General features: G+C 49.6%; 1 protein-coding gene across 6 annotated transcripts in view; it reads left to right on the forward strand.

The window, feature by feature from the left end:
* Positions 1 to 20,058, forward strand: part of ASZ1 (ankyrin repeat, SAM and basic leucine zipper domain containing 1) — a 96,398-nt gene that overhangs the window by 48,729 nt on the left and 27,611 nt on the right. The gene's annotated exons all lie outside the window — the stretch shown is intronic.

The raw sequence follows: 20,058 nt of genomic DNA on the forward strand, positions 1-20,058 counted from the left end.
TCGGGCAGCCCTGCAGCCAGCCGCCGTGGTCGCTGCTGGAGCTGCCCCGTAGCCAGTCGCACAAGCCACTGCTCGGGCAGCTGGCCCCGGAGACCGCCTAAGCAGTGGCCGGTGTGGCTGGCCCTGGGGACCACCCAAGCAGCAGTCTTGGGGGCGGCCAAACCACCGCAGCTCGGCGGCCTCCAGCAGCAGTCCCAGGGACGGACGGAGCAGTGACAGGGGGGCAGCCCTGGGGGTGGCTGGAGCAGCCGCTGCTTGCGGCCCCCAGCAGCTTGTGCCACTCCCTCCCCCCCCCCAGAGCAGCAGCCCCCAGGAGAACCCCTGAGTAGTGGCTCCCCAGGCCCACCCCCCAGAGCAGCAACCCCACAGCTAAGAGAGGTCATGGGCTGTGAATTTTTGTTTGTTGCCCGTGACTTGTCCATGACTTTTATTAAAAATACCCATGACTAAATCATAGCCTTACTCATTATTCTTATTCGAGTGCTTGCTTATGCCCATTCCAATGTAGGTGTGCGCGCGCCGCGTGCACCACCACCGTAAAGTTTTCCCTGCAGTGGTATCCATCGGGTTGGCTCTGGTGCCCCCTAGAGATGTGCCCTCATGACACGGTATATAGGGACTTGCTGCCCCCTCAGATCCTTCTTACCACCTGTGATCATTGCTGGAATTTTGATCATTTCTTGCTTTGCAAGTGTCGCCGCTCAGTAGACTTTTCTGTAAATAAATTGTAAATAGTTTATTAGAATTAAGTTAGCATGTAGTTAAATAGTGTAGTGTAGTAAGTAGTGTTCCCCACCTTGTGAGGCTAGCCCACCCAGGGCACTGGGGTATGCCTTGGTCTCGGGGTTTCAAACAGTGTGCAGCGTGCCACAAACATGGTGAGTGACCTGCACAATAGTTGCCTTAAGTGCCTGGGAGAGACCCATGTGCAAGAAAGGTGCTGAATCTGTGGGAGCTTCAAACCCAGGACAAAAAGGGACAGGGACATTAGACTTAAGTTCCTCCTTATGGAGGCAGCACTTCATCCCCACCTCAGAGCTGCAGGTGGAATTGGCACTGAGTACTTCAGTGTCAATCAGGAGCACCCCCGTGTCTCTTGAGAGAGGTGCAGTGCTGGTCGTCCTCCCCGGCACCCAGAAAGGTCTCCGCGCCGACAGTCCGAGACTTACAGTACCGTCATACAACCACAGTGCACAGAAAGTTGACGCTGGTACTGGACCCTCGGCACCACTCTTCATCGCCAGTGCTGAATTAAAACCAAAGACAGACAGATCGGGGACGCTCCCCGACCCCAAGACCCGCAAATCATAGGGTCACAGAGTGAGAGTGACCCATGTCAGGCCACTCTGAAGCACCAACAGGGCATGCGGCACCGTCGACTCCAGCCTTGGGAGTCATTGAGTCCAGTACTGGTGGACTCCCCGCCCAAGGAGAGCCACCATGGTGTAACAGCCATGGTTTTACCATCTACATCAGAGGCTTTTGAGGCAGCGAGGGACTTTCTTTCCCTCCCTATGCCACCATCCCCTGCTGGTCGTGAACTGTCAGTGCCAGTTCCGATACCACAGGTCGCCTCGGCACCAAGGCAGGTGCTGACGACTGGCAAGCCGGCGATGATGGCATGGGACTGCTCTCCTCCTTCGTGGCACCACAGCACCATGGTCACCCAGGAGTGAGTCTTCTGACTTTGGTTCAGAGACAGAATCCTATGCCTCGCACAGGAACAGGTATTGCTCCAACCGGAAACACCCGGTGCCAGACATGGGACAAGGCATCGTGCTGGCAGCATGGCCACCAGCACAATAGCAAATGCCACTGCAGTGGTCAATTTGGAACCCATGGGCGTTCCAGCTGATTCAGGATTCCCATTTGAGGCACTCCTACTTGGCAGCATCTGAGGTGTGAGCTCCCCCACCATTTCCCTCAGAACAGGGATCAGTTCCCAGTGCTGAGCTGGGTAATGAGAGGCAGGATACACCTTCACGGGACCCACCTGCAGCAGAGGAAGCCGGCACAAGCCTCGTCGTCTTCCTGCCCCAATGAACTTGTAGTGGGGACTGCCATGGCGCCCACCTAGGACAATTATAGGGCACACCAAGAACTTCTACAGATGTTAGCCCCGAACCTGGGCATACAAGCAGAAGACATTTCTGAATCCTCCCACGCCCTAGTGGACATACTAGTGGCCTCAGAGCCATCGCAGGTGGCCTTGCCCTTGAACGATACCATCCTAGAGCCAATAAAAGCACTCTGTCAGACCCCTGCATGCCTCCTGTGCACTGCTAAACAGATAGAGAAGAAATACTTTGTTCTCCGAAAGGGGTATGGGTTTCTTCTTCGAGTGAATACTCCTGTGTATTCCACAGTAGGTGTGCATGCTTGCCACGTGCACTGGTGCCGGAAGTTTTTCCCTTATCAGTACCCATAGTGGGGGAGCACCGCTGCGACCCCTAGAGTGGTGCCTCTATAGCGCAGTGTAAGGGGAGCTGCGGACTCCCCCCACCCTCAGTTCCTTCTTGCCGCCAGTGAAGGTAGTCGGAACTTGCGCTCCAGCTTCGCTGCAGCCTTCTCTTCTCTAGCGGTACCGTTCGTTGGATAGTTTCTTCGGTATTAGCCTGGACTTGGGGCATGTCCTGCGCTCCAGGCTTCAAGTCATGCGATTCCTGTTGCCGCTCTATGCCCAGGAGCAATCCCCACACTGAGTATCTTCGCTGCCTGGGCGAGACTCATATTAGCAACAGTTGCGAAATCTATAGGTCATTCAAACCAAGGACTAAAAAAGAGAGGGACTTCAGACTTAGAGTTCTCCTGATGGAGTCGGCGTTGGCTCCGACCCCAGTGCGCAGATCGGACTCGGCACCGGCCGCTGCTTCGTCGGTACGTAGCGAGGCCCCTTCAACCAGCAGGTGCTGCTCTCCCACCAGAAAGCAGGGGAAGAGCTTGGCCTCACAATGCCGCCGCGATAAGGACAAGGGGGAGGCTGGTCCCGCGTTGGGCAGCCCTCAGTCCCCCCCGGGCTTAAGACCTCCGACTCGAGTGGAGCGGAGCAGCCCGGTGCAGTCGACCCAGACATCCCCAGTACGGATGCCGTCGACGCCGCAGGCAGTGCAGGCAGCAAAGGACATTAGGTCTTTGCCCGTGCTGAGCTCGCAGCCGAGTACGACCCCCAGGTCTCGTGGTAAGTCACCGTTAGGGGACCGCCCGGCCTCTTCGGTGAGCAGTGGCTCTTGCTCCGAAGATCGCTCTCCGCACTGCTCGACTCGCAGCGGCCGCTCTTCAAGCGACTCCCGGCCGCCGTCGACGCCTCCCAGGCCCTCTGACCCGCCTCCGAGACGGGAACCATGGGCCCCTTCTACCCCGCCTGTCAGTGAGCGCAGGCACCGGGAGAGGCGCCGGGAACGTTCCCCAGCCCGGCGTGAATAACGGAGCAGATCTCGCGATAGGCGTCGTCGTTTGCGCTCCAGCTCCCGCTCAAACAGGTGCCGCACCAGAGGCTCTCGGCGTCAAGGTACCAAGCTTCGTACCGCCGTTACGGCTACTGAAGCAGCTCGCCAAGGGGGGTACTGTTCCTCGTCTTCGAGGTCCAGATCGCAAGGGAGACGCCACCGCAGGCACCATTCCCATCGCTCCCGCAGCACCGAACACTCCTCGGCCACCTCGGCCTCAGTGCCCCCCTTCCCGTCTTCGGGCCGCGCTGCCCAGCCAGCACTCGTCATGCCACCAAGTGCCCAGCAAGGCCCAGGCTATGGTACCCCGTGGCAGGGACAGTGGTGCCAGTGGGCACCGTGGGAGCAGGTACCGGCCCAGCCTGGGGCCTGTTCAGTTGCCGGAGTGTCCCAGGCGCCATTGGCCTTGTTGGGCCGCCCCCGGGACGAGTCGACGGGTCAAGACTCGGCGGACCCGCGTCCAGACTCCGACCTGGGTCTCGACGCCCCGGCACCGACCGAAGTGCTTGACTCTGCGCGTGCTGCGTCTCCGGCACTGGACGACGCAATTGTGGCACCTCCGCCCTTGGTCTCGCAGGAGGACTTCGAGGCACACCAGGACTTGCTGAAGCGAGTGGCATCCAGCCTTCAGCTACAAGCCGAGGAGATGGAGGGACCGTCGGACTCCCACTTCAACGTTTTATCTCCCTCGGCACCGGGCCATGTGGCCCTGCCACTACACCAAGGTATTGCCAACATCACCAGTTCTGTGTGGCAAACTCCCGCCTCCTTGGCTTCGATCTTCAAGAAGGCCGAGAGAACGTACTTTACGCCGGCGAAAGGTCACGAGTACCTTTATTCCCACCTGGCGCCTAACTCACTTGTGGTGGAATTGGTGAACCACAGGGAGCGCCAAGGCCAACCCGCGCCCACCCCTAAGAATAAGGACACCAGGAGACTCGACTCCTTTGGCAGAAAGATTTATTCATCAGCTAGTTTTCAGCTGAGGGTAGCCAACCACCAGGCCTTACTCAGCAGATATGACTTTAACTTGTGGGAGTCCTTGCCTAAGTTCGAGCCTCTGCTCCCGGACAAGCATAGGAAGGAATTTAAGGCTCTGGTGGAAGAGGGGTCGTGGGTGGCTAAAGCGGCCCTGCAGGCGGCATCAGATGCGGCTGATATGGCGGCTCGCTCCATGGCTTCCGCAATCTCCATGCGCCGGGCGTCGTGGCTCCTGTTATCGGGTCTGTCAACGGAGGCCTAATCTCTGATGCAGGACCTCCCCTTCAATGGCAAGGCGCTCTTTGCGGACCAGACAGACATCAGGCTGCATGGGATGAAAGACTCCTGCACCATCCTGCAAACCTTGGTCCTCTACATCCCTCCTGCGAAGGACAAGGCCAAATCGATCCCAGCGGCTCAACCTGCCAGGAGCAGATACGAGCCCCCGTATAAAAGGTCTAGAGACCAGAAACTCTGGTCTTAGAGTCAGTCCTGCTCTACCCAACAGCCTGGTCCCCCTAAGGGCAGGAGGCAAGGGAAGCGGCAGTTTTGACTATCCACAGGGGGCCACTGGGCTGTTGCCAGGGAGACCCCGCGACCAATAAAGTTTGTGTTCTGCAACCAATTGTCTGCCTTCCTCGGGGCCTGGTCCCGCATAACATTGGACCAATGGGTCCTCAGTACCATTTCCAGGGGATACGTGTTGCAATTCACTTCTCCCCCGCCATGCCACCCGGCCACCATCATGGGCCTGAGGGACCCTGAGCACGCCCGCCTCCTGGACCAGGAGGTGGATCGGCTACTCAGCCTCGGGGCGGTGGAATGTGTCCCGACACAGTTCCAGGGCAAGGGTTTTTACTCCCATTATTTCCTCATTCCCAAGGCGAAAGGGGGTCTGAGACCCATCCTGGACCTGCACGGCCTGAACAGGTTCCTAACCCGTTCCAAGTTCCGCATGGTGTCCCTGGCTTCTATCACCCCCTCTCTAGATCCGGGGGACTGGTACGCTGCCCTGGACCTCCAGGACATTTATTTCCACGTCCGTATTTTCGAGGGGCACAGACGCTTCCTCAGATTCATGGTGGGGATGAGGCACTACCAGTGTGCGGTCCTCCCCTTTGGCCTGTCTACAGCCCCCAAGGTGTTCACAAAGTGCATGGCAGTGCTGGCGGCCTTCCTCAGGAAACAAGAGGTACAAATCTTTCCTTACCTGGACGACTGGCTCCTCAAGGGCGAGTCTCGTTCAGAGGTGGAGTTCCACGTGCGGCTACTCCTGGCCACCTGCAAAAACCTAGGCCTGGTCATGAATGAGACCAAATCTACCCTAGTGTCGGTCCAGCACATAGAGTTCATTTGGGCTCTCCTAGACTCCTCCAAAGTTACAGCCTTTCTTCCCCTGGACAGATTCGAGACACTAAAGGCTCTCATCGCCTCAGTCTCCACATTCCCAGTGACCACGGCCAGGGCGTGTCTCCGGCTCCTGGGCCACATGGCGGCATTTACATACGTGGTCCACCATGCCAGACTCTGGATCAGGCCCCTCCAACTCTGGCTATCCTCCTAATACTCCCAAGCCCGGGACGGCCTGGTCAAGGTCCTCACAATCCCGTCCCTGGTGCTGGCTTCTCTTCAGTAGTGGTCCCTCCCGAGTTATGTGCTACAAGGGGTTCCCTTCAGGGAGACCAGCCCATCTATAGACCTGATGTCCAATGCTTCGGACCTAGGCTGGGGAGCCCACATGGGAAACGTGCGGACCCAGGGGATGTGGTCGACCCCGGACTTGTCCCTGCACATAAATGTCAGGGAACTCAGGGCAATACGTCTGGCGTGTACGGCATTTCTCTCGCACCTCCGCAGCAGGGTGGTCAGAGTACTCACGGACAACACCACCGCCATGTACTAAATCAACAAGCAAGGCAGGACTCGCTCCCTAGCCCTCTGCAGGGAAGCCCTGGCCTTATGGGAGTTCTGTATAGCCCACGATATCTCCCTGCGGGCAGCTCACCTTCCGGGCATCCGCAATACGCAAGCGGATCACCTCAGCAGTATCTTCTCCCCACAGTACGAGTGGTCGCTCCACTCGGAGGTTGCCCACTGGGTCTTCCTGGAGAGGGGAGTTCCCCGGGTCGACCTGTTCGCAGACCGCCGCTGCCCATGGTTCTGCTCCAGGGGCGGAGTGGGGAAGGACACGATCTCAGACGTGTTCCTCATGAGCTGGTTGGGCCAGCTCCTCTATGCCTTCCCCCCGCTTCACCTTATACCCAATGTCCTGGAGAAAGTGAAAGTGGACAAGGCAAGGGTCATTCTCATCGCCCCAGCGTGGCCCCGCCAGCATTGGTACGGGCCCCTCTTACGCCTCTTGGCAGCCCCCCCCGAGGGTGCTACCGCTCCGCCCAGACCTCCTCTCCCAGGAAGGGGGGCGCCTCCTCCATCCCAACCTAGCCGCGCTCCACCTGACAGCGTGGCTGCTCCATGGCTAAACGAGGAGGAGAACAGGTGCTTGGAGCAGGTTAGGCTAGTCCTCCTGGAAAGCAGGAAGCCGTCCAAGCGCCGGACGTACGTGGCAAAGTGATCTAGATTTGCCAGGTGTGTGGGCAAGCGGCAAGTTTCCCCCTCTGCTGCTCCTCTCCAGTTCGTCCTGGACTACCTTTTGTCCCTTAGGACTCAAGGTCTGGCACCAGCCTTGGTCAGGGTACACCTCGCAGCCATATCGGCTTTTCACCCACCGGTGCAAGGGCACTCGGTCTTCTCTCACCCTATGACCTCCCGCTTCCTGAAGGGCCTAGTCCATTCGTTCCCATATGCTAGACCCCCGGTGCCCCAATGGGACCTCAACCTGGTCTTGTCACGTCTCATGGGGCCCCCCTTCGAGCCGCTAGTCACATGTTCTTGGTTGCACCTCTCATGGAAGGTGGCCTTCCTTGTTGCTATCACGTCTGCCCAACGTGTCTCAGAGCTCAGGGCCCTAACCTCAGAACCCCCCATATGGTTTTCCATAGGGACAAGGTCCAGCTTTGCCCACATCCGGCATTCCTCCCGAAGGTGGTTTCCACCTTCCATATGGAGCAGAGTATCTTCTTTCCCGTGCTCTTCCCTAAGCCCAACTCCTCTCATGAGGAACGCCGTCTCCACATGCTAGATGTGCGTAGAGCGTTGGCTTTTTATCTGGATCGGACTAAGCCGTTCCGGAAATCCTCTCAACTCTTTGTTGCCTTGGCCAAGCGGGCAAGAGGGCAACCTATCTCGACCTAGCGGCTCTCCCACTGGATCAGGGCGGCCACGTGGGCCTCAGTTCACACGTTTACTTCGCATTATGCAATCGTCTCCCACTCTAGGGACGATGCAGGGTTCGGCAGGGCGGTACTTCGTCCCGAACCATCGTGAACTCCTACCCACCTCCAACAGATACTGCTTGGAATCACCTACTGTGGAATACACAGGAGCAATCACTCGAAGAAGAAAGGACAGTTACCTATTCCGTAACTGGCATTTTTCGAGATGTGTTGCTCCTGTCTATTCCACACCCCGCCCTCCTTCCCCTCTGTCGGAGTTGTCTGGCAAGAAGGAACCGAGGGTGGGGGGAGAGCGCAGCTCCCCTTTATAGTGTGCTATAGAGGCGCTACTCCAGGGGTTGCAGTGGTGCTCCCCCACTACAGGTACTGCTAAGGGAAAAACTTCCGGTACCAGTGCACGTGGCGAGCGCACACACCTACTGTGGAATAGAGAGGAGCAACACATCTCGAAGAACGCCAGTTATTTAACAGGTAACTGTCCTTTTTGTATGCTCACTCCGCACCACACTCTCTGGTCGTTTCGGTGGCAAATGAGAGGGAGACAGTAACAACAAGAGCCAACTCCTAGGGCCAAGGATGTCAAAAACTCGATCTGTTTGGCAGAAACGTACACTCAACAGGCAGCCTCCAGCTAAGAATTGCCAACCATCGGGCCCTCTTGGGCTGTTATGACTTTAACTCCTGATTAGCCATGACAATGTTCAAGGAACTCCTGCCTCCGGAATCCAGGGGTGAATTCTCCTTGTGATGCTGTATGGATTCTGGGGGACACTTGAGGATATTATGAATATTAATACTGTAAAATTGCAATGAGTTATGCCATATAGGCCATGTAAGGTATCTGCAAAAATGTTATCATTTGCCAGATACGATTATCTCATTTATGTATTTGTTTCACCTTTTGAGCCACTAGCAAACATGCTCCTTGCTCTGCCTTCCTCGTTGCCATCACCTCGGCTAGAAGGGTCTCAGAGATACATGCCCTTATGTCTGAGCCACCATACACAGTCCTCTTCAAGGACAAGGTACAGCAGTGGCTATACCTATCCTTTCTTCCAAAGGTGGTCTCCCAAATTCACAGTAAACCGGACATTTTTCTCCCGGTCTTCTATCCTAAGCCACATGACAGCAGGGAGGAATAGAAGCTCCACTTGCTGGAAGTGAAATGTGCGCTTGCTTTCTATAGAGAACCAAACCCTTTAGAAAGACCACCCAACTGTTCATAGTCATCACAGACAGGATGAAAGGCAGTCCAGTCTCGGCCCAGAGACTCTCATCATGGATCACGTTCTGTATCCACTGGTTATGATCTGGCAAAGGCCTCAGCTCCTTGGGTGACAGCCCACTCTACAAGAGTGCAAGCATCTTCGGCAGCATTTGTGGTGCAAGTTCCAATCCAGGATATCTGCAGAGCGGCGACCTGGTTGTCAATCCACACATTTGAAGCAAATGCTTCAAACTACGCCATCACCCAACAAGCTAGAGATGATGCGGCCTTTGTCCAAGTGGTGCTACAGTCAGTATGTCAGTGAACTCTGGACCCTCCATCTGATCAACTGGTTTGGCGTCACCTACATTGGAATGGACATGAGCAAGCACTCGAAGTGCTAACCTTTCTGTAACTGTTGTTCTTCGAGATGTGTTGCTCGTGTCCATTCCAAAACCTGCCTTCCTACCCCTCTGTCAGAGTTGCCAGTAAGATGGAACTGAGGAGGCGGCAGGTCCCTATATACCACGCCATGAGGGCACGACTCCAGGAGGCACCAGAGCCCACCTGATGGATACCTTTGAGGGAAAAGCTTTCCAACCATGGTGCACACCTACATTGAAATGGACATGAGCAACACATCTTGAAAAATAACAGTTACGGTATTGTTTGTTTTTCATTACTGCAGTGCATAGGAGCCCTAATTAGGACCCAATTATGCTAGGTGTTGTAAAACCAAACAAAAAGATGGCCCCTGCCCCAAAGACCTTGCAGTCTAATTTCCTAATTTTAAAATTGCATTAAATCTTATTGTGAAAATGAACTATTTGTAGTAGTTATTTTTAATAGGTCCTTGCTCTCAGATCACTTGGCTTCTGGAGTGTTGGCTTTTGGGAGTGATTACTAGCTTGGTTAGCTGTGAATTTTGTCTCTAGGTAAAACAATTAAATGCCCAGCTTGGGTTTAACAATACTGAACTTTTTCCTCTTGATTTTCTGCTCACTGGCATTTCAGGAAACCACCTCTGCTGTTCTACACAGTTGCAATCACTGAAGACACTTAAACTATAATTTTGCATTTCCTGTGAGGATTACTGTAGTTTGGAATTCACTGTTTACCTTTGTTCAGTATAACTTGAATCTGTTAACGTAGAGAGTGTGCTGCAAAACCATGTTTTTAGATGGGATGTGGGGAGGGCTGAGGTGTGTGAGGGGAAAGGGATTCTTACTGTGTTCTCTGCAGAAGGGCTGGGACAATGGGGAGAATCTACTTTTTTATATTTTCTATTTGTTGTATCCATTTTTGTAGGCTATATCTTGAATATTTTTTATAGGAATATAGAGTTTGGGATAGGTGCCTCTTTGTACACTTCAAATCAAAACAAATGCAAATCCCTGTGATTGTCAGAGAACTGCTGCCTGTGCCATCTCATTTTCCATGGCCCTGAGGCTGTCTCATGACTTCCTGAGCACTCCTGGAACCAGAAGAGACTAAAAATATGTCTGATATCCATCCAGAACAATTGATAAGGGCAGTAAACTGACCATCGTGATTCAGAGTCTCATAGACTTTAAGGTCAGAAGGGACCATAGTGATCATCTAATCTGACCTGTACATTGCAGGCCACAGAACCTCACCCACCCACTCCTGAAATAGACCTCTAACTGCTGGCTGAGTCACTGATCTCCTCAAAACATGGTTTAAAGACGTCAAGTGACAGAGAATTCACCATTTGCAGTAGTTTAAACCTGTAAGTGACCCAGGCCCCATGCTGCAGAGGAAGGTGAAAACCCCCACAGTCTCTGCCAATCTGAGCCAGGGGAAAATTCCTTCCTGAATCCAAATATGGCAATCAGTAGAACCTGAGCATGTGGGTAAGACCCACCAGGCAGATACCTGGGAAAGAATTCTGTGTAATAACTCAGAGCCCTCCCCTTGTTGTATCCGATCTCTGGTGTTGGGGATTTTTGCTTCTGGCAGTCGCCGATGGGCCATCTGCCATTGTAGGTAGTCTTATCATACCATCCCCTCCATAAACTTATCAAACTCAGTCTTGAAGCCAATTAGATTTTTTGCCCCCATTTGTCCCCTTGAAAGGCTGTTCCAGGACTTCACTTCTCTGATGATTAGAAACCTTTGCTTAATTTAGAGCCTAAACTTGTTGATGGCCAGTTTATATCCATTTGTTCTTGTTTCCACATTGGCACTTACCTTAAATAACTCCTCTCCCTCCCCGGTATTTATTCCTCTGATGAATTTACGGAGAGCAATTATATCTCCCCTCAGCCTTTTTGTTAAGCTAAACAAGCCAAGCTCTTGAGTCTCCTCTCATAAGGTAAGTTTTCCATTTATCAGATCATTCTAGTAGCCGTTCTCTGCACCTGTTCCAGTTTGAATTCATCTTTCTTAAACATGGGAGACCAGAATTGCACACAATATTCTAGATGAAGTTTCATCAGTGTCTTGTTTAATGCCTCTACTGAAAATACCTCGCCTGATGCATCCTAGGACTGCATTCACCTTTTTTCACAGCCATATCACATTGACAGCTCATAGTCATCCTGTGATCAACAAATACATCCAGGTCTTTCTCCTCCTCTGTTGTTTCCAACTGATAGGTTCCCAATTTATAGCAAAAATTCTTGTTGTTAGTCCCTAATTGCTTGACTTTGCACTTTGCACTATTACATTTTATCCCGTTTCTGTTATTCCAGTTTACAAGGTCATCCAGATTTTCTTGTATGATATTCCGGTCCACCTCCATATTGGCAATACCTCTCACTTTGTATCATTCACAGATTTTATTAGCCACTCTCACTTTTTGTGCCAAGGTCATTAATAAAAATGTTAAATAAGATTGGTCCCAAGACCAATCCCTGAAGAACTCCACTAGTAACCTTCCTTCACCCTGACAGTTCACCTTTCAGTGTGATTCGTTGTAGTCTCCCCTTTAGCCAGTTCTTTATCCACCTTTCCTCCTTCCCCAATTCACAGAGATACCCCTGGAAGGGACAGAATATTTGTATATGTCCTTGTTCACCACACCACCACCTGGAAAGACTGATTGCTCCTCCGTAGAGGCTGAGTGACAGTCCCTTTTAGATGTGGCCCCAGCAAGCCCATGTCTCTCCAAAGTCACATTCCATCATGGGGTAGAATTATTTGTAAATGCTCCTCTTGCCCACAGGCAAAATACATAGTAGAAGAAGCTGATGGCTCCCCCTTAGTCAAGGCAGATGTCCATTTTGGGTCCCCCTGCCTTGAATTCCACAAGCCCCTTCAGTAATCTTCCTTAAATTTCCTTTTTCATGGCTTTCCTGAGCTACAAGCAGGGTGACTTCTCCAACAGTTCAACCTCCATTAAATCCTCTTTATTCTGCCTTCTGATAGCAGAAAGCTGGATCCATTGCACCCAAGTTTGCACCTTCCTGGGAAGACTCCTTTAAAAGGTCTATTTAGGTCTGTCAGTTCCGTGGTCGATGTCTCAGTCACGCAGTCGGTAAATTGCTGGGTAAAGATGTGTGGCCGCCCCCTGGAGGAAAAGGGCTCACCCCTAAGTTGCTGGTAGTACTGTTGCTGTAATGCGCTCGGGGAATCCAGCTTGGCAGCTTTGATGATATTGAATTTGGTGGCCATATCCTCCTACAGGGCTTAATACATGGCTTGTGCTGCTTTTGTTAGAAATGGAACTAAGCTGGCAACCAGATCATATTTGAAGGTGATCAGATAGGCCTCAGGAGTCACCTAGTCCCATCTTAGGCAGGGATGACTTGGCAACTTGTGCAGTGTCTCTGCAACAGCTGCTCATGGAACTTTCTGTTCCCTGTGGCTTTTTCAGAAACTGCTGCAAATAAACTTGGGTGATTACTCATGTCATATACTGAACTTTACTGGAGAATAGGTTACCTACTGCTTTTTGTTTTGTGGGGTTGTCTGAGTTAATTGATTCACACAAGTTTCAAGGCAAGAATATTGTTGAAAGAAGGAAAGGCAGAAACAGAAATAAGTGTAATTAATGCATGCAAAGATTTGGTCATAGTGTAAACATCAGAAAGATTTTTTTTTTAAAAATCAGTGCTCAGTTGAACTTCTTTTACAGTATTAGTAGAGGGAAGAGGGTTACATCCTTCCACCAGAGAGATTAATCAGATAAATTCTCACTGATATGAGAAGGAAGGTATTGGGTGATTGAAGCTCTGTATCACTGGAGAGGTGGCGTCCATTTTTACTTCCATAATGTCTCCAGATGTTACTAGAGCTTTTTGGAAGCTTATTCATAGTCTGTTAGTGGAATTACAGTGTTCTGTTTTAAAACATTTCTTCTGTTTTTGTAAGATTCTTCTGGTTTGAAAGAGATTAGCACAGTGGGACCCCATGGGTCATTGGGTGCTATTCCAATACACACAATACATAAAACTAAAGAGAAATACTAGAACTGGTGATATCTCTTAACATGCAATAAACTTTTAAAGTGCAACCACTGTAAATATTCCCCCTCTAACTCCAAGGGAAAGTTAGATTCTGATATCCCACATCTGCATGAGCCAGAGCCCTAGGCATGATCCTATACTGCCTGTGCATTAAATCAGCTGTTTTCTTCCTACTGCTAAGTCCCGTCCCCCCCACTTTCAAGGGAAAGCATGAAAGGCCTTTTCTAGCTATCTTCCTCTTTTTATAAGACTCTCGTGCCTTTCTCCCTTTCCTAGTCTCTACTTCAGTGTGCCATAATTTTCTCACCAGTTTTTATCTATCTGCCTATTTTTCAGTTCCCAGTTCATCTTTCATCTCTGGATGCTCTTCAGCCTCAGATTATGCAGTCCTCTCCTTATGTGGATGTTCTGGAGAGCAGGTTTCTCTCTCAATCGTGTATTTTGCTTATGAAAAATAGCAGGGAAAGATGAACAATGCCATACTTTGCTGTAACTAGCATATGGTAAAAGAGAGACAAAGTTCAGTCTCTCACAGTCCATTCAAACAGAATTGTACAGCCTCTTTGCTGTATACTTGCTTTTCAGGGTCCCTCTAGTGTTCAGTATTATAGTTAATACCTGTAGGTACTATAGGAAAAGCCCCCTCCCAAGGGTTTACATTTCCTCCTAAGAAAAGAATTGAAAGGTCTGTTGCCAGCAGACTGAGAGTGCCCTGTCACAGAACAATGTAATGCAAAGAATGGATAATTCTCGTGAAGACAAAATGTTGCATTTTAATACATTTTAAATATTACTTACCATCCCTAGTAGGAGTGGTGGCTCCTCACTCAAAACTACTTTTTATTTAAAGCAATCAGAATTTGAAAGCTTTTCCTCAGAGATATTTCTCATTATACAATTGTATGATCCCTTACTGTACATCTCACTGTTGGTTGGTTTTATTTATTTCTATAGTGCTCAAAAGAATACTAGGCACTCTAGACCTGTGGTAAGGAATCTCTGCCCTGAAGAGCTTATAGCCAATAGAGACACAGACAAAGGAGGTGGGAGGGATATAACCTGAGACTTGGTTGCCTTTTCCAATGTTTTCTTCTGTTTTGTATTTTAATCCTTACCTATTTTCATCCCCACTGCCATCTTCATTCAGCACTTTCCATTCCTTTCCTGTTTTGAAACACTCTTTTTCTCCAGCCCAGTCCCCAAGCCAATTCAGGAGTGATATTGACATGCATGCGAGATACTTGAATCTGTCCAGGTCAGCAGGTGGTCCTATCACCAGGTCTTCTGGGGTGTAGAAATAAAGGGTAGATTTAGGGGAGAGAACAGTCTCAGAGGACTTTCCATGCAGCATTGCCAAGAGGTAAAAGTGTGTAGGAGAACAGCATCAAAACACAGTTTTGGAATAATGAATAGAAATAAAGGTCAAAGACTAAAGATGTTCAGATATTTTACCATGTGTTTAGCTTGTTGGATGTTAAAATATATTTGTGTACTACTGTTCTTAGAGAACCATTTAGTAAGAGTGACATATTCCTGGATTTTTGAATTATATATCACTTTCACTAGAGGGTTCTATTCAGACATTTTTTGTGTAATATGCATATTCTCCAGCCCAGCATCTCCCCCAGTGCTCATACATCTGGGCTGTAACTCTCCATGGTGCCGCTCACAGAGGCGTTCCAGAGTTTCACCACTGCTTGTCCTAGCCATGCTCTCCTGCTCCTGCTAGCCACTAAGTTCTCTGCCTCCTTGGCAGGAGACAGTTGGCAGATTTAGCTGCTCCTGCTTTCATTTGCTCCCCTGTTTTTCTCTCCTGTTTTCAGGCAGTGGTGAGCAGATGAACTGGATCTTTTTAACCCTTTTTACTCCTCCCTAGGTAGAATATCAACAGTTGGGTGGTTAATCAACCTGGAAGCTGCCTCTGTAGAGTCTCTCTGCCAGCTCCTCTGCCTCCCTCCCAGGCACGATAGAACAGCCAAGGAAGCATCAGACCAAGTCCAAAAAAAATGCTCTGTTTGCGAGGCAGCCTTCCAGGCTCCACCCACCCAACTGACCCTAACTCCATTAGGACTCGAGTCTCTGAGTTGGACTGGCATGTGGAGTCCTATCTGCTGAGTAGCCATGTCTCCAACACAGGACAATCAGAGCTGGAGCCACAGAACAGAGCAGGGAGATGATCAAAGGACAAGAAGGATCTCATTCAGCTGGCCGAGGGGTAAGTCCCCGGGTCCAGGACTTTAAAAAGAACAAGGCTGCAGGGCTACAGGTCCGTCCCCCCACCCCCATCTTAAAATGGCTCCTAAATGCCCTGGGAAAAGAAGCAGGGCTCATAAGCAGACCCTCTCCCTCCCTGTTTGAGCTGGAGGAGTTGGGCAGTGAACCCTTTTCCCCTGCTTTAGGGGACTGGGACCCTGCAGGGGGGGAATCAGACAGCGAGCTGTCTGGCACTGTGAAAGGCAAGCTGTAAAAAACTCATCAGCGCCACAACAGGGTTCCTGTGCACATGAGATGGGCTACAAGAACAAAGACACGGCATAATGCCAAATTTCTAATCTCAGTAGCCTTCTTTTCATTGGGTCTGCAGGATTCTTGATCTTCAGATTCCTCAGAGCTATCAGGCTGACCAAGCTGCTGATCAGGCTAATCTTCGCAAAATGGGATCTACAACTGGTTTTGAAAGGTCTAAGAGATTATTCTTTTGAGACCCTGACTTCAGTGATGGCCTTCTACTGGTCCATAAAAACTTGTTTTCTGGTCTCTATCACATCTGCTAGATGGGTATCAGAACCAGTGATGTTACCTGTGCAAGAACCTTGTCATATATTCCACAATGGCAATGTGGTGCTGAAAACACCAGTCTTTTCTTCCTAAAGTAATTTTTCCCTTCCATACGTCCCAAGAAGTTGTCCTTCCTTCATTCTGTCCAAATCTGCGACATCCGACAGAATAGAAGTGGCACACCTTAATGTCAGGAGAGTGCTGAAAATCTACATCATGCACACAGAATCCACAGTGCGGTCAGGTTCCCTGTTTGTGTCCGTCCTGCCTAAATGTCAAGGTCTCAGAGTTTCTAAAATCATCCATCACTAGATGGATTAGGCTCTATATTATTGAAGCCTACAGGCATGAGAAATCCCTGCTCTGTAGTTTCTGTGATCCCTCTATGCGATTTAAACGTCACTGTTGCTTTGCAGGTGTATTTATGTATTCAAATTATGGAGGCATCAGTTGCAGCTCCAGAGTTAATGTTGAGTTTAGTTTTGCACTTAAGGCAGGGATTCATGTTCTTGATTACACATGAAAAAATAATGCAGGGATCGGCAACCTTTGGCACGCAGCTCACCAGGGTAAGCACCCTGGCAGGCCGGGCCGGTTTGTTTACCTGCCACGTCCACAGGTTCGGCTGATCACGGTTTGCCATCCCAGGCCAATGGTGGCGGCAGGAAGCGGCGGCCAGCACAACCCTCAGCCCACGCTGCTTCCCGCCGCCCACATTGGCCTGAAACAGCAAACCGTGGCCAGTAGGAGCTGTGATCGGCCGAACCTGCGGACGTGGCAGATAAACAAACCGGCCCGGCCTGCCAGGGTACTTACCCTGGAGAGCTGCATGCCAAAGGTTGCCGATCCCTGAAATAGTGTGTTCTCCCCCAAGATACAGCACTTATTCTTTAAGTAGAGAACTAGTTTTCTGAGACTTTACAGTAAATCCATTAATTTAGTTTGAGTTAAAATTATTGTGACGTGTTGGACCCCCCATCCGGGATGCCAGCTGATGTACTGGGGTTTAGCTGAGCCTCTCCTGCTCCACCAGCCTGGATTCCCTCTCCCTGTTTTGCTGAATTAGGCTCTCCAGCCTCTTGCAACACACACACAGAGGTAGGGCCATACCCAGCTACAGACACAGACTGAAATCAGCTCTGTGTGAAAAGGCTCACCCAGCACTCAAGTGCACACCCTTTTTGGGAGATAAACCCCAAAGTATGTTGTTTTGCACTGTATAGAAAGATCTGCACAGCTCAAACTCATAAAATTTCACCCTCTTCCTCAATTTGAAGAAAGATATGCATGACTTCTTGCCTCCTCCTGTTAGAAATTACATAAACTGGGTTTAATAATAAACAAAACAAATTGTATTAACTATAAAGGGCAGTTTTTAAGTGGTTAAAGAGATAGCAAACCGAATAAAGCAGATTACTGGGCAAATAAAACAAACCACAAAAACTAAGCTTGATTTACTAAAGAAATAGGTTCCAAAATGTAATTTCTTACCCTAAATGTTGAATTTAGGCAGGATGCAGGGTTTCTGTAGCTCAGAGTTATTTTCTTAGACCGGATCCCTGTCTCAGTCTGGACTCATCCCTGCCTTTCCCTTCAGGTTGGTTTCTTTGTCCCTTTAGGTACTGTCAGCAGTCTCTCTTCGTGGGTAGGCAATGGAGGAGAGGCCCATTTGCCCTCCTCACCACCCTTAAATAAGATTTACATAAGGCGGGAATCTTTTGTTTCCCAAACTTGACCCCCCTCTCCTTTTAGTGGAAAGTTACAAGAAGTCCAAGATGATGTTTAGTATCAGATGACAAGACCACCTGACTTACTAGTATCACAGCTACATCCCAAGACTCCTCCCAGGAAGGAGAGAGATTAGTATCTTCACAGTCTTGTTGTTTCTTCCGAATGGCCCATCAAATCTGATGGCCTGTTGTCTGGTGGGTGTCTTCCAAATATACACCCAGTTTTAATTGTTACATAGTCCATATTCCTAACTTTAGATACAGAAATGATACATGCATACAAATTGGATAATCACATTCAGTAAATCATAACCTTTTCAATAATTCACATGACCCATCTTTCATAAAACATATCTTAGTTATGTCATATCCATATTATAAGCATATTTCCATATGGAGTGTAACATCACCATTATTTTTGTTTTTATTTATCTTAATAATTGGAATAATGCTAACTTTTCAAACTTTCCATGTAGTTAAATCTCACTGAAATATTTTGCGTAGGCTACTTTGAAGAATTACTTTGTGGATTAATTGTTGGGTTTTTATAGTTTTTCTTCATAACTGAAAATTTCTCTTTCAGAGAATTTCTTGAAGACTTGTTTTTTTTTCAAAATGGCTGCCATCTCCTATTGTTTTTAATGGAACTGAGGCCACAGGCTGCAACTGCACCTATTTACCTACTTTTCAGTGTTGCACTTTGACTCCAGACCACATGGCGGTGCTACCATCTGCCCTGTAGTGACAACATGACTTTTTTTTTTAGCAGCAGATTTTCATCTAATCTGTTACTAACACGATAATGCTTTAATCACAAGGTTATTGCATGGTGTTACTAAAGGGAAGAGTTAAGGTTGTTTGGGTGTTCTAACTGCTTCCATTCTTTTGCATGTTTGTATTTCCTATAAGTTTAGCCTTAATTCTGAATTTCCTCGGTTTATAATAGTTGCTTTTGGGATAGTTACAACATCTTTATAATGTACAGTAACTCCTCACTTAAAGTCGTCCCAGCTAACGTTGTTACATTGCTGATCAATTAGAGAACATGCTCGTTTAAAGTTGCGCAATGCTCCCTTATAACATTGTTTGGCAGCCGCCTGCTTTGTCCACTGCTTGCAGAAAGAGCAGCCCGTTGGAGCTAGCTGGTGGAGCTTGGAACCAGGGTGGACCGGCAGCCCCCCATCAGCTCCCCGCTCCCCTAAGTTCCCTGTGTGGCAACTGCCTAGCAGACTATCAATTGCCGGGCAGTTTAGCTGTCCCTCCCTCCACTGCCATGTGCTGCTCCTGCCCTCTGCCTCTGAGCTGCTCCCGGGAGCCTCCTGCTTGCTGTGTAGGAGGCGGAAAAGAGGGGGGCTAATGTCAGGGTGTCCTCCTGCCCCCACTCCTGTATCTCATCTCCACAGATCTGGGGGGGGACACACGACAGGGCTCAGAACAGAGGGAGCTTGCTGGCAGCAACTACTGTCTCAACTTCCTGATCTACTTAAAAAGGCAATGAACTTAAGAGTGGAGTCAGCATACTTGAAGAGGCAATGTGTATCTCTCTCGCTCTCTCACACATACACATACACACACACACACACACACACACACACACACACACACACACACACTATCTGTCTCTGTGTCTCTCTGACATGCTGTCTCCCCTCCCTCCATTCCTGCTGCCTTGTAGAGTGTGAAGCTACATTAACAACAATGTGTTAATCCTTGAGGGCTCAACTGACAGCTGCAGTCCACAGGGCCCTGGGCTGGAACCCAGAGTAGAGGGCGGGCCCGGGTTCCCCCCAAACCTCCCAATTGACCTGGACTGTGGGTTCTTCCAGAGGGGAAGGTCTCTGGGCTGTTCCCCAACCCACATGGTGAATCTCTGAGGCAAGAAAATCCGCCAATAAGCGCAGGACCCACCAAGATAGAGGAGGAACTTTGTCACAAAATATATATAAAATATATGTAGTCTTTTGTCGGTCGAAAAAAATTTCCCTGGAACCTAAACCCCCCCCCCCATTTACATTAATTCTCATGGGGAAATTGGATTCGCTTAACATCGTTTTGCTTAAAGTAGCATTTTTCAGGAACATAACTACAACGTTAAGCGAGGAGTTACTGTATTATACTCAAATTGCTGATACATACTAGCAATCTTGAGTATCTTTTTGTCTAGGAATATAATACTGATTTTCTACTTACTGA

Source organism: Chrysemys picta, chromosome 1 (genome assembly GCF_011386835.1).
Source record: "Chrysemys picta bellii isolate R12L10 chromosome 1, ASM1138683v2, whole genome shotgun sequence".
In the NCBI taxonomy this organism is placed as follows: domain Eukaryota; kingdom Metazoa; phylum Chordata; order Testudines; family Emydidae; genus Chrysemys; species Chrysemys picta.